A 14,727-nucleotide genomic window follows, 5' to 3' on the forward strand; every position below is an offset into this window, starting at 1 on the left:
CCTGAAATTGGGAGGGATGATATCCTAAACTATTGTATCAGCTATTTTCAGATTCTTTTCATAGTTTACAAGTACAGTAAGGGATACTAAGACTGTACACTTTAATCCCTAACCTTCAACTCTCAGACCTAAACTCCATGTAAAGTTTTCTAATAAAATTTGTAAGAGCCTGTTTGCGGATTACCATTATCTGGAAGAACATGGGTCTGGCCAAAATTCAAAGAACTACCTATTCCAACCACCTGACTTGTTAGTTCATTTGGAAAAGAGCTGTAAGTGCTATGAATATTATCCTGCTATTTCACCTTCTACCATCTACTCATGGTTGATGCCAACTGACTCCCACTCCTTTATTTATTTAACATTTTGTCATCTGGCTTTTCTTCTCACCCAATAGACACCATCCTTTTCTTCATTTGCCTATGTCCCTCCGTTTAGATACCAACATCTTCCATACTCTTTTATACCTGTCATCCAACCACTCATATATATTAATGTATGAAAATAGATGTCTAGAGAGGTCTTCAGTTCCACATACACAAACCCCCATTGGCTTAGCCAAGATAACCTCTGGCAAAGGCTTCATCTCTCCATTATTCTAGCAAACCTGCCCATGTGATTGTTCTAACTAGATTGCAAATCTTTGAGGGCAGGGCTGAGATCAATGCTGTTCATTCCCTAATGGTCATCGTCCACCCAAGGATTACCCTAGAGATCCATCTTCCATCCTTCCCTAGACTGCTTGAAACCTAAAAGGCTGGCCCTCCCAGATTGCATCACCTGCCTTCCTGGCTTCCTGCAGGCTTTGGCAAATAGGAGTCACTAGCAGGAGATCAGAGAGATTCCCTTCTTGCTCCCCTTTCCCCCCAGGCATAATCACCCCTCCATGGCTCCCACTGCTTGCTACTTTTGGCATAGAGGTAGTAACAGCTTCTTGCTGTTGCTACTTTCCTAGTGCTTCACCATGCTTCGTTGACTTCCTTAACCCTGCTCACAACTCTGGAAATGTTCTCATTCAATTCTCCTCAGTTAAACCCTTTGTTTTATGCCATTTATTCCCTGCTAGATACAGAAGAACCCTGACAGATACAATATCTCATTTATCAGCTAGTAAAGCTTCAGACACAAAGTAGTTGCCTAATAAAATGTTTTAAAGAACAAATGAATCTCATAGAAACTTGAAATATAGTTTTTAATGTTGGGAGGTTCATCTTGAAACTTTTAAATGAGGAAACTGGATATTACTTGGCCAAAAATAAACCATGAAGCTCTTAGTGGAAGATATACAAAAGGCCTGGCCCTCTCATCCCGTACTTGCTGAGCTGTTTCAAAGGGCATGGTCAAATTTGGTAGCAGCCCTAAATTGAAATTTACTTTTCCCTCCACTGTGATGGCTAGGTTTATGTTGTCTTTCATCATTAGAGGAAATGTATAGGGACAGAACAAAAATACATTCATTTAGAAAGAAAACAATGCACCAGTCAGCAGAAAGACTGTAGTTATAAAACACACTAAAAGAAAAAATTAGTTCCTTGGAAAAGAGCCTTTTATTTTCAGAAGATTAAAAAAAAAAGAAATGTCCTCAAGTGATAGATAATGAAGACACTTCCCAGGCATCCTCAAAGGCTGTGGTTTTTCAGATGTAAACCTAAAACAAAATCCATCACAAAGAGTGTCATCCAAGTTCAATTCTGGCTGCTTATTTTGTTCTGTGGTCAACCTTTGCTGAACCCAGCAGTTTAAACTCAAGCCACAGAGCTGTGAGTGGCCCCTGTCTCTAAAATGCCTTTGGACTGTCCTCAATGACCTAAATTATATGACTTAGTATCTGCAAGGACTATAATTAAACAGGATATCTGGGACCAAATTCTCCCGATGTACATGATTTTTTCCCAGGTTACCTGAATTTGTGTAACACACACATTGGAGACAAAAGTGCCATTTGCCAGGATTTGTTGCCACACGATGTCCTAGTGAACTTGAAGATCAATTCCAGGGCATCACAGAGCCAACAAACCCATGTTACCAAGCCTGCATTTGGGGCACTATTTATCTGAGCCAGCTGCAGTGTTGTTCTAGAGCTGCCTCTTGGAAGCTCATAAGAGCCAATTGTTAAATTTTCAGGAATTTAGAGAGCTGGTTGATACCTCATTGGTAGATTGGGGTGGGAATACTTACACCACAGGAATTACAAACACTATAAATCAGGACATTTCTCCCCTTTGCAAGTCAGTTGTTCAACATTTATGGGCATCGCATCACCTAAGAGATAATATAGACCCATCTCCCCTGTGGCTGAAATTGCTAGAGAGATACCTTTCATGTCCTTCCAATCTCTGCAAGCTCAAAGAAGAGAACCAGTCTTCCCAAGTGCGTTATTTAAAATAATTCCCTAAATTTAAATGCTCATTTTTTAAAATATGACTAAAATTAGAGTATACAGCCTGAGAAAATGGTTTGTTTTGATTTCAAGTTAGCTCAAGAAGTTTCTGAAAATTAATTTATGATAAATTGCCTTATAAAGTTAAAATGGCTTTCAAAATTTTATGGAGCTACTTCAAAACTGGGGAAGTCAGCCAGTAAATTAAAGTGTATGTCTATAAAGAGAGACAGAGATTTATCTCAAAAATAGTTTAGGCCCAGCTGGAGTAATTGGTCTCTATTTCAGTGGAAACGGAGATAGCAATCCCTAGCTAATCTCGATTTTTTTCCTGAAATAATGGCTGACCATTGACTCTGTTGTTTTTGGACAAGTCTTTTGCCAAAACAAAAATTTTGCAACAGCAATGACCTAACTTGGGAAGTAATTTTATATCATTTTCTAGGAACCACAAAACATTTGTTTTACTCTTTCTGAAGATCAGCAGAGGAAGAGAGTATAATATTTTGCCTTGTACCAAAAAAAAAAAAAAAAAAAACTTGATAAGGTTAGTGACTATAACAATATCTCAGTTCAATTAAGGGTCATCCAGAGCCCATGAAATGTTGTCTTCCAAACCAGTAATGAACATGCCTCACATAGTATCACAACCAGCTAAAGTTCTAGATCAATTCAGCTGCTCATTAAGGCATAAATGTTGATATTTACCGTACAACGAATTGTAAGCTAGGCAGCTAGTTTTGACAAAAACAACAGGAGAAGTAATTAGCTGTAAAAACAGACTTACATTTTAGAAGAGCCAGGAGAAAACTTCTTCATGTGGTTGGAAAAAAAGAAAATCTTCTTGCAGTGACTCAGGTTTCAGTTGGATGAGTGCAGATACTCCAAGTTAGGCAACATTATTCATACTGATTGTAAAAAAATTTATCAGCTTATCCATCAGCAAAATGCCCTCCCAAAGGCTATTAAACGTGTACCAGTAAAGGTATTTGAAATAACCTGATACACTGTGTTATAGGACATACAATGATTAAAAACAGGGACCCTTGAGTTAAATAGCCTGGGTTTAAATCCTTCATGACCCATTAACTATGTTATCTCAGAAAGGGGTCTTAATCTCTCTAAACCTTACACGCCTCATCGGTAAATTTGGAGATGATAGTTGTGCTCAAAAGACTTGTTGTGAGGGCTAAATTATCTGCTTAGAATGGTGTCTGGCACATAGTAATTGCTTAATAAGTATTAGCCATTATTTTTGCATGTAGCTTGATTTATTTGTCTTAATTTGGAGTCCCCCAAAAGAAGATGCTGAGGAAAGTATTTGAGTACAAGTAGTGTATTTGGGAGAGGATCCTGGGACACCAGTAGATAAATGGGGAAGTGAGGTCAGGAAGGAAAGGCAGCTAATCATTAGAGCATTACCACAATTACCACTGTGGGTGACTGGAGCTCACTGCCTCTGCGGATTCTAGGCGACAGAGCAGGACCCAGCACAGAGATATGCCACCCAATGGTGAGGAAGTTGGGTGCTTACCCACCAACTCTGCGCATCTTTGGTTGAGGGCTGCTCCTCAGGGTGTTAACACTTTAGGACATGGGACAGAAAATAGCAGGTGTTTCAGAGTAAGCAGCTTTAGGCGTTAGAAATAAGTGATAATGGTATATGAGAAGGCTGGCAGCAGCTGCAGAATCCTGCATCATTGTTTTCAGATCATTAAATGAGCTGAAGTTCCTCTATATATTTGTTTCAATGGGTCAACCCTCTAGTGAAAATAATGCGGCAAAACAAACAAAACCTGTTTTCATTGTATGCTTGTTTTAATGGAGGTACTAAGATAAGAAATAAATTATGTCACTTTAAAAAATGTGTACATCAGTTCCCATCAAATCAACACAGCATTGGGGATAATACATGGTATCAAAACCCTAATTCTGCTTTGAGCTGCCTACCTCTTCCTCAATATCCATTGCCTCAAGCGAGGGATATATCTAGTGTTTTTCATTGTGCTGTAAAATAGCCAAGACTTCATGAAAAAGGAAAGCATCCCTCTTTTCCCTCAAAATCACCAAGCTTTTAGCAGCTGAAATAACAGACTTCCCCAGTAAAACTGAAACCACTCATTTTTAGAATAATGTAGTAAGACTTCCCCATGCACCCAGACAAAGGTTCAAATATTAAATGATAATGAACACCTATAAATTCCATTCTTAAAATGAGAAATGTATGTTACATAATCTTATCATTTGTGTCTTTTTCATGTGAAAAGAAGAAAATCCATATATGTGGTCAACATTTCTAAAATAAATAGTCATTGGCCACATAACAACGTTTTAGTCAATGATGGGCTGTATATACAAAGTGGCCCCATAAGATTATAATGAAGCTGAAAAATTCCTATTGTCTAGTTACGTCATATTGTCATAGCATAACACTTTACCCACCATGGTGATGCTGGTATAAACAAGCCTGGCAGTCATATAAAAGTATAGCATATACAATTATGTACAATACATAATACTTGATAATGATGAGATCTGACAATTAAGTTCACAAACTTGTTGCAATGATATTGCTAACCTTTTTTGATAGCAGAGGTACTATTCATTATGAATTTGGACCAACTGGACAAACAGTTAACCAAGTTTACTATTTGGAAGTGCTGAAAAGGTATGTGAAAAAGTTAGACGACCTGAACTTTTTGCCAACAATTCATGGCTCTTGCATCACGACAATGCTCCAGCTCACACAGCACTGTCTGTGAGGGAGTGTTTAGCCAGTAAACAAATAACTGTATTGGAACACCCTCCCTACTCACCTGATCTGGCCCCCAATGACTTCTTTCTTTACCCAAGGATAAAGGAAATATTGAAAGGAAGACATTTTGATGACATTCAGGACATCAAGGGTAATACAATGACAACTCTGATGGCCATTCCAGAAAAAGAGTTCCAGAATTGCTTTGAAGGGTGGATTGGGCACTGGTGTCAGGTGTATGGCTTCTCAAGGGGAGCACTTTGAAGGTGACCATAATGATGATATTCAGCAATGAGGTATGTACCACTATTTCTAGGATGAGTTCGCAAACTTAACTGTCTGACCTCATAATGTCTATGTTACTGGTTTATGAATTTACTATACTAGACTTTTTATCATTAGTGTGTACTCTTTCTACTTATAAGAAAGTTTCTTGTAAAACAGTATGCTGTGTTACACTGGCAGCAGTCTCATACATCTCATGTTTACTATATTTCTTAATTGCATTATTTTATCTTGTGCTTGATTTAATCTTGTATTGTTTTGTACAGTAGCATGCTGTATAGGCTTGTAGCCTAGAAGTAATAGGCTACACCATAAAGCCTAGATGTATAGCAGCCTACACTATCTAGATTTGTGTAAATGCACTCTGATGTTCACACATTGACAAAAATCGCCTAACCATGCATTTCTCAAAACGTATCCCCATCGTTGAGCAATGCATGACTGTAACTGCCTCAGAGGAAAAGACTGATAGATCTGCCTACACAAAATATAAACTTTTTCATGCTACCAAAAAAAAAAGAAAGAAAGAAAACCCTAAACAATGTTAAAGGGTAATAAAAAATCTGGGGGGAAATTTGCATATCAGATAAAAGAGGAAGTATTTTATATAAAGAAAGATTACAAATCAATAAGAAAACAACAAACACCCAATAGAAAAGTGGACAAAGAACAAAAGCAGTTAAGAATTTAATGTTACAAAGTCTGACCATTTGCAATCCTTTCAAATGAAAGGATTAAGTGGCCCAAATTTCTAAAGGATTAAGTGGCCATATATTAAGTGGCCCAAATTTCTAAAGAAAATAATTACTTTAGAGTTTGATATGAACTGTGAAAGTTTAAAGAAGAAGGCACATGGTCAAAAAATATGAAAGGATGTTCAACCTGACTATTCTTCAAAATACTGTGAATATGAAATGAAAAGGTGGTACCTCCCAACAAATTGGTGAAAATGAAAAAGATCATAAATACCTACCCAATATGAATTTGGGTCCAGACATCAGTACACTATTCCTTGAAATATGTATTGATGTAACATTTCTAGAAAGCAAACTGACAATATGCTTCATATTTCTTTTAATAGCTCATGAACTTTGTCCTAGCAATTCTACTTACAGGAATTTAGCTTAAGGAAATAATTGGACAAATATCTGAACCTTCCATATTCCCAATGGATATTATACCAATCAGTGTTTTTCAGAGAAACAAAACCAATACACACACATACACATATGGGGGTGAGGGTGGCTTGCAAGTTTGAAATCTGCAGAGCAGGCTAGCAGGATAACAATTCAGGTGAGAGTTTATACTGCAGTCTTTTTTGGGGAGGGGAGGGGAACAGGACTTCATTGGAGAACAGTGTGTACTTCCAGGACTTTTTCCAAGTCAAGTTGTTGTCCTTTCAATCTTAGTTGTGGAGGGTGCAGCTCAGCTCCAGGTCCAGTTGTTAGTTGCAGGGGGTGCAGCCCACCAGCAATCTTGTGGTTGAAAGCCTCCTGGCCCATGTGGGAATTGAACCGGCAGCCTGTGGCATTAGGAGCACCGAGCTCCAACCGCCTGAGCCACTGGGCTTGCCCCGATATATTGTAGTCTTAAGTTCAAAATTCATAGGGCAGGCCAGCATTATGGCAATTCAGATAGAATTTCTAACGTTACAGTCTTGAGGTGAATTCTTTCTTCTCTAGGTAACTCAGTTTTTGCTGTTTAAGGCCTTCTGTTGATTGGATGAGGTCCATATACATTATGGAGGGTAATCTGCTTTACTTAAACTCAACTGATTATAAATGTTAATGATATCTACAAAATATCTTAATATCAACATCTACACTCATGTTTGACCAAGCACTGGGCACCATAGCCTATTGACAACCACAGATGGTCACGTGTGCTACTTCACAGAGAAAACAGAAATCATTAAAATGATACTCTCTCACTTCCACCCACTGTGTTCTCAGTTCAATACCCCATCTCCCTTCCTGGGAGCCTCTCATCAACATTTGAGTCTATTGACCATATCCTCCTTCTTGAAGCATTCTTTTTTAGCTCCATGATTTCACTTTCTTCTGGGATTTCTCCCATTTCTTACTCCTTTTCAGCCTCTTAAAGGGATCCTCTTCAATTTTACATCTTTGAATTACCAGGGTTGCTGGGGATTTTGTTCCAAGTCTTCTCTTTTCATCCTCAGAATAGTTCTTAACCTTTCTGGGCCATTGATTGGTATCACTTAGGATGGCATTCAGATGCACATAATAGGCACCAAAAAACCATAGTTTAACCAAATAAGATTTTTTTTTTTTTTTTTTTTTGGTCTTATAACATGGAGTCTAGAAACAGACAGCTCATGGCTGGTGGACCCATGGAACCCAGATTTCTTCACACTCTTCACAATGCTGTCCTTAGTCTGTGGCCTTTATGCCCCTGCTCAAAAGATGGTCGCTGCCCTCTAGACATCATGTCTGCAACCACAGTATTTCCCAACTTTTTGGAATCGGATTCATTATTCAACAAATACTAATTCTGAACCTACTATTTGTCAGTACTCTTCTAGACACTGGGAATACAGAAGAGAGGAAAAAAGAAATCCCTGTTCTTGTGGCGCTTTTATTCAAATGGGGAAGATTAGAAAGTAAATAATATAAACAAGTGAAAAATACACTATGTTAGATGGTGATGAGTGCTTGGAGAAAAATTAAGCAGAGAAGGGAACTGGAAGGATGCGTGTGGTAATATTAGACAAAGTGGTCAGGGATGGCCTCACTGAGGAGGTGATGTCTGAGCAGAGAATTGAGGGAAGTAATGTGTGTGCTATTTAGATACCTCAAGGAAGAAAATTTCAAACACAGGGAAAAGGAAGTGTAATGGGCTATGCCTGGTTTGTTCAAGGAAGAGTGAGGAGGCTGCTTTGGTGAGAGCAGAGAATGTAAAGATAGAGCGGAGGGTGATGAGGTAACAAAGAGTAACAAGGAGGCTGATACTAGAGTTTCTGTAAAATCCTTCATAACGATTTGGCTTTACTATGATAGTGAAGGGAAGCCATTGAGAATTTTGACAAAGAAATAACATAAACTGACTTACAATTTAATAGGATCACTTTGATGGTTGTGTTAAGAACAACAGAAGCAAAGAGACCAGTTAAGAGGCTATTGTAATAATCCAGTTTAGACGTGATGCTGACTTGGGCCAGGTGGTAGCAATGGAGGTGGTGAGAAGTGAGAGGATTCTGGATGTATTTGGAAAGATGAGCGAATAGTATCAGCCGATAAGGGGGTATGAGAGAAAGAGTGGTGTCAAGGATAAATCTGAAGATTTTGGCTTGAGTATCTGGAAGGATGAAACTGCCATTTACAACATGGGGGAAATTATAGGTGAAGCAGATTTAAGGGAGAATCTCAGAAGTTCTGTTTTAATCATGGTAAATTGAGATGTCGATCAAACATCGAAGGGCAAACGTTGAATAGATAGTTGCATCTATAAGTTTGGAGTTCTGGGGAAAGGTTAAGGAAGGATACGAAAATTTAGTAACCATCAGCAAACAGCTGATATTTAAAGTCATGAAATGGAATCAGAATACCAAGGAAGTGAGGGTAAATAGAAGAGAGAGGAAGTCTAAACTGAATATGAGGGCCCTCTAGGGATTAGAGATCAGGAGAGATAAGGAGGAACCGGCAAAAGGGACTGAAAAGGAATAGCCAGGCAGGTACGTAGAAAATCAAGAGAGAGCGGGATTCTGAAAGTCAAGTAAGGAAAGTGTTTCAAGGAAAAGAGATGTGATTCACTGTGTTGAGTGACAGGACTAAGAATTGACCATTGGACTTAGCAATATAAAGTTCCCTGGTCACCTTGGTAAGAGCAGTTTCAGGAAAGTGGTGGGGATGGAACTAAGAGGATGAAATGCTAAACTCAACAAGCAGAACTAACACTTAGAAAATAAAGTTAATAGGGTAAAAAAAGAATCCCTCAAAAGAAGAATCAGTATTTTAATCAACAACTTCTACAAATATTTAGTGTTTATCTTCTATGTACCAAGTGATAGTCTAGGAAATGGCAATTCAGCAACAAACAAAACAAAGTCTGCTTTCATGGAGTGTATATTCTATTGGAGGCAAAAAGACAATGAACAACTAAACAAATAAACAATGTCAATTGCATAAAGTGTTTGGAAAACAATACAGCTAGAAAAGGAGATAGATAGGGTAGGAGAGGGGGTCTATTTTAGAAAGATGGAGACTCAGACATGGCGCCTGTCTGTTTGCAGCCTGGGTGGGAGGAGGGCTCAACAAAGTAACAATGGCTTCTGCCAGCACTTCCGTCTGAGAGAAAGCTGCCCCTCCACCCCTTGCCCTCAAGCCAGACAATTCAGTTCCTCCCCATATGTTCTGGCACCTTTTGAGACTGCTGCTCCAGCACTGAAGCTCAGAGCAAGTGAGCCTGTCAGCAAGCAAGTCTGTGTACAGGCCCTTCAAGAGGAATGCCTGGACTCCAGCAGCATTCTGTCTCATCAGCCAAAATCTCTGCTAGTTTTCACAGCCAGAAGTTATGGAGACACTTCTCCCCAGCACTGCAACCCTGGGCTGGGGAACCTGGTGTGGGGCTGAAACCCTTTGCTACTCAGGGGGACCTCGGCTGCTGAGACATCCCTACTGATTTTTAACCACCGCATGTGGATGTTGGACCAGCCTATTCTGCGTCCACACCCCTCTTACCAGTCTCAACATGGCTTCTTCTGTATATCTTTAGTTATAGGACTTCTACTCAACTAGACTTCAGGTGATACTCAATGATGGCTATTCTGTGGTTTAGTTATAATTTTGACGTGGTTGTGAGATAAGGCGAGCACAGTGTTTACTACTCCACCATCTTGACTAAAAGCTGAATCCAGTTTAAGGTTTAACGTTAATTTTGAGTTGTGTTTCAGATCAGGTCTAATGACCTTCTTGTCTCTCAGACCAATACTATTAGAGATTTTAGGATTAAATAAGTCCCACCTTATACAAGGTTCAGAGAAAAAGCAAAGAAGGAAATATTCCCAACTTACTCTCTACCTTAGGAACAAAACTGGCCCAGGATATCCTAAACATAAAACCAACATAAAACATAGGCCTATCTCACTTGTGAAAGGTGTAAAAATCCTAAACGGCTAATAAACTAAATCTATCAGTGGGTCAAAAGAACAAACATCATGGCCGAGTAGAATCTACCACAGAATGCAAGGATAGTTCAACATTAGAAAATCCATTAATAGAATTATTACATTGACAGATTGGGGGTGGGGGAGAACTCCTATGCTCCTATGGTATCTCCAAAACATTTAATAAAACTGAACACCCACTACTGATAAAAACTCTTAACTAGGACAAGACACTTCTTTGACTTGTTTTTTGCAAAGAGCGTAAAAATACAAAGAGTGTAAGAGATGATGGAATATTAGAAGCTTTCCATTAAAGTCAAATAAGGCAAATATACTTGCTATCACTGTCATTATTCAGTATTATGCATTCAAATCTACGCCATGCAATGGCAAGAATCAGAAGTTAGTTTTAAGAATTAGAAACAAAGAAACAGAATTGTCATTATGGTATTTATGGCTTATATAATATCATTCCCAAAACATCTAAGAAAATTAAGTAAAAAAAGTATTAGAATTAATGAGGATTCAATGAGGTGGTTGGATGTAAGACTAGCATACAAAAATGAGTTGTTCACCTTTACCCCAGTAATAATTACAAAATATAAATAATGAAAACCATAAAATACCTAAAAAAAAAAAATCCAATTAAGCCACACATAGACTGCAAGTGAAGAGAAGTATAAAGTTTTACTGAGCAGTACAAAAGAAGACAGACAATTATAGAAACATGCCATGTTCCTAAGTAGGAAGAATAAATAGTGTAAAGATATGGAGCCTCCACAAATTGATAATTGAAAACAATGCAATCCCAATCAAATGTCATCAGAACTTTTTATAGAATTTCACAAGCTGATTCAAAATTTCACAGGGAAGAGAAAGTACATAAGTATAACTAAGGATATTTTTTAAAAGAATAAATAGGGCCTATCAAATATTTAAAATACAGGGTAATGAAAAAGGTGATAGCTGTATAAGAATGAACAAATCAGTGGAAAAAAAATAGAGTAAGCAATAGACCCATGTGTGTCTATTTCCACATGGGAGTAGAATGTATGGTAAAAATGATATTTCATATCAATGGGAAAAGGATATACTAGTTGAACAAGTAGTTCTGGAAAAAGTGGATATACATTTGGAAATAGTAAAATTAGATACCTACAATATATAATAGTAATTCCAAATGAAATCTTAGTAGTAGAGAAGGCCTTCTTAAGCAAAATTAAAAATGCAATAAACACCAGAAAAGGATTGATAAATTTGTCTTATTAAAACATCATCATTTTTTTCTGTGCTACTCAGAGAGGGACCCATATGGCATTGTTCTTGGTTCCCACATAACTTAAAGGGAATCTTTTACAATGTCCAGAGCCTTTGATGTCCTGCAAATGAAAGAGGAGGATGTCCTCAAATTCCTTGCAGCAGGAACCCACTTAGGTGGCACCAACCTTGACTTCCAAATGGAACAGTACATCTACAAAAGGAAAAATGATGGCATCTACATCATAAATCTGAAGAGAACCTGGGAGAAACTTCTCTGGCAGCTCATGCCATTGTTGCCATTAAAAACCCGGATGTCAGTGTCCTATCGTCCAGGAATACCAGCCAGTGAGCTGTACAGAAGTTTGCTGTTGCTGCTGGAGCCACTCCTATTGCTGGCCACTTTACTCCTGGGACCTTCACTAACTAGATCCAGGTTGCCTTCCAGCAGCTGAGACTTCTGGTGGTTACTGATGCCAGAGCTGACCACCAGCTTTTTACAGAGGCGTCTTATGAGTATGTTAACCTGCCAACCATCGCTCTGTGTAACAGTCTCCTCTGTGCTCTGTGGACATTGCCATCCCTTGCAGCAACAAGGGAGTTCACTCCATGGATCTGATGTAGTGGATGCTGGCCTGGGAAGTTCTGCGCATGCATAGCACCATCTTCCGCGAGCACCCGTGGGAGGTCATGCCTGACCTCTACTTCCACAGAGACCCTGAAGAGATTAAAAAGTACGAGCAGGTTGCTGCTGAAAAGGCTACGACCAAGGAAGGATTTCAGGATGAATGGACTTCTCCAGCTCCCAAGTTCACTGCTGCTCAATCCAAGGTTTCAGACTGGTCTGAAGGCATACAGGTGACTTCCGTGCCTATTCAGCAGTTTCCTAGTGAAGACTGGAGTGCTCAGCCTGCCACTGAGGACTGGTCTGTAGCCCCTACTGCTCAGGCCACTGAATGGCTAGAAACAATCACTGACTGGTCCTAAGCTATTCTTCCACAAACTCTTATGCAAAATGGAAATAAGGTTGATGAAAAATAAACAGTTTCTAAAATAAAATAAAAATGATATCATCATTTAACATGTTTAACATCATTAAAATATATGCTAAATAATACTATAAACAAAGTTTAAAAATGAGAAACAACTAGGGGACATATTTTTTCACATGAACAAAATATGTTCTGGATTAATAACCAGAATCCGAAGAAACTACTAAAATCAGAGACAAATAAAAGCAACACATGAATATGTATTTCACAGAAGAGGAAAAAATAAAAACAATAAACGTGAAAAGATGCTCAACATCACTAGTAATCACATTGCAAATTCAAGCAATGAGATACATTTTTTATCCATCAGATTCACAAAATTTACAGAGGTTGATATCCAGAGTTGGTGAGGATGTGGAGAGAGAGTACTCTTCCATACACTGTTAGTAAGAGGTTAAATAGATTCAGCCTTCTGGAACAGCAAAGTCTTAACTTTCAAAAATCAAATGTGCATATATTCTTCAACCCAGACGTTCCATTTTTCAGTTATCTTATACTAGATCTGTATTTACTCATGTGCACAAAAAATGCATGTACAAAGATTTTAACTGCACCCTTATTATCACTGGAAGCTACTTAAATATCTCTCAGTAAGGTAAATGATAAATGTGTTTTCAAACTATGCAACACTATGCAATAGAGCCAAGAATGGGATGGACCTATAAGTACAGCCATTGAAAGATGTCCAAAACATACCGCTGAGTAAAGCAAGCAAGGTGATAATGGAATATAATACTATTTTTTTTAAATCACAGGAATACAAAACTATCTATTGGTCAATCAATCGTGTGTGTGTGTGTGTGTGTGTGTGTGTGTGTGTGTGTGTGTGTGGTGTAAATGTATAGAACAAACTCTGGAAGGACACATTCCAAATCAATGATAGGGTTTAACTTTGGTAAGGGACAAAGAATTGCAGGGGTATGTAGTTGAAGTTTTCTATATGGCTTTTTAATAAGGAGAAGATATTCCCAGGTAATTTGTGTAATTAAAAATTTTTAATCACTTTTTTTTATTATTGGATAAAAAGATGATGGGAAAATGAATTGGCAACCCTTATTTTCTTTCTTATACACTTTCAGGCTTTTTTCAATAAATCTGCATTTTTTTAATAACCAGGAAAAAATGCAACAAAAGAATTTCCATTCTGTAATCATTTTTAATGCTCTTTGGCTCAATGAGAAGAATGACCCAGGGCCCATCTGTATCATGGCTCAGGGCCCAGGGGGCTCCCTCTCCCTTGGCAGCCAGTGAGGTATTCCTGCAGGAGCCATCAGCACAACTGCTCCCTCTGTGGCTGCCAGCATCACCTTGGCTACCTACAGAGACACTCCTGCCACAGCCTCTTGGGTGGAGAGACCTCCCTCCTCATCAGGTTGAAGTGCTTATTAATATAAGATGAGCAGAGAAGCAAAGAGGGGAAAAAATACAGAGAGCCAGAGCTTCTAAAGAAGTCCCATTTTCTCAGTACCACTCACAGGCCTCATGGCACATTTCTCTGATTAATCTGGTTCTCGCAGTTTCTCTCTCTGGAGAAACTTGAGATAAGTCTCCCGGCAGCTGGGTCCCCAAAGGGCAGACAGATGCGATGTCTTGTTGCACATCCCTTCCCACCTACACCGGTGTTCCAGGCCATGCCAGGCACTCGTTTCTCTTCTCCCTCATAGTGGATTCTCCACAAGAACTTATGCAATGGCCTTAGCTGTTTCTTTGCTTTCCAACCTCCCCTACAACTATCCTCGGTTCTTAGTCCTGAGTGGCTAATTAAGTCTATCCCAACATGGCCTCCTCTTTCTCCAGGGAAGTCCATATGCCCAGGACTGCTTGTAGGATGGTCATCGGCAAGACCTGATCGACTTAAGGAAACACCTTTTCA

The 14,727-nt window shown here is 38.8% G+C and overlaps 1 pseudogene; it reads left to right on the plus strand.

Annotated features, from left to right (window-relative positions):
* The first annotated feature begins 11,873 nt into the window (after nt 1-11,873).
* LOC109460859 (small ribosomal subunit protein uS2 pseudogene) lies at nt 11,874-13,264 on the plus strand (annotated as a pseudogene).
* The last annotated feature ends 1,463 nt before the right edge of the window (nt 13,265-14,727 follow it).

Source organism: Rhinolophus sinicus, chromosome 13, assembly GCF_057876585.1.
Source record: "Rhinolophus sinicus isolate RSI-liver-muscle chromosome 13, RSI-T2T, whole genome shotgun sequence".
Lineage (NCBI taxonomy): Eukaryota > Metazoa > Chordata > Mammalia > Chiroptera > Rhinolophidae > Rhinolophus > Rhinolophus sinicus.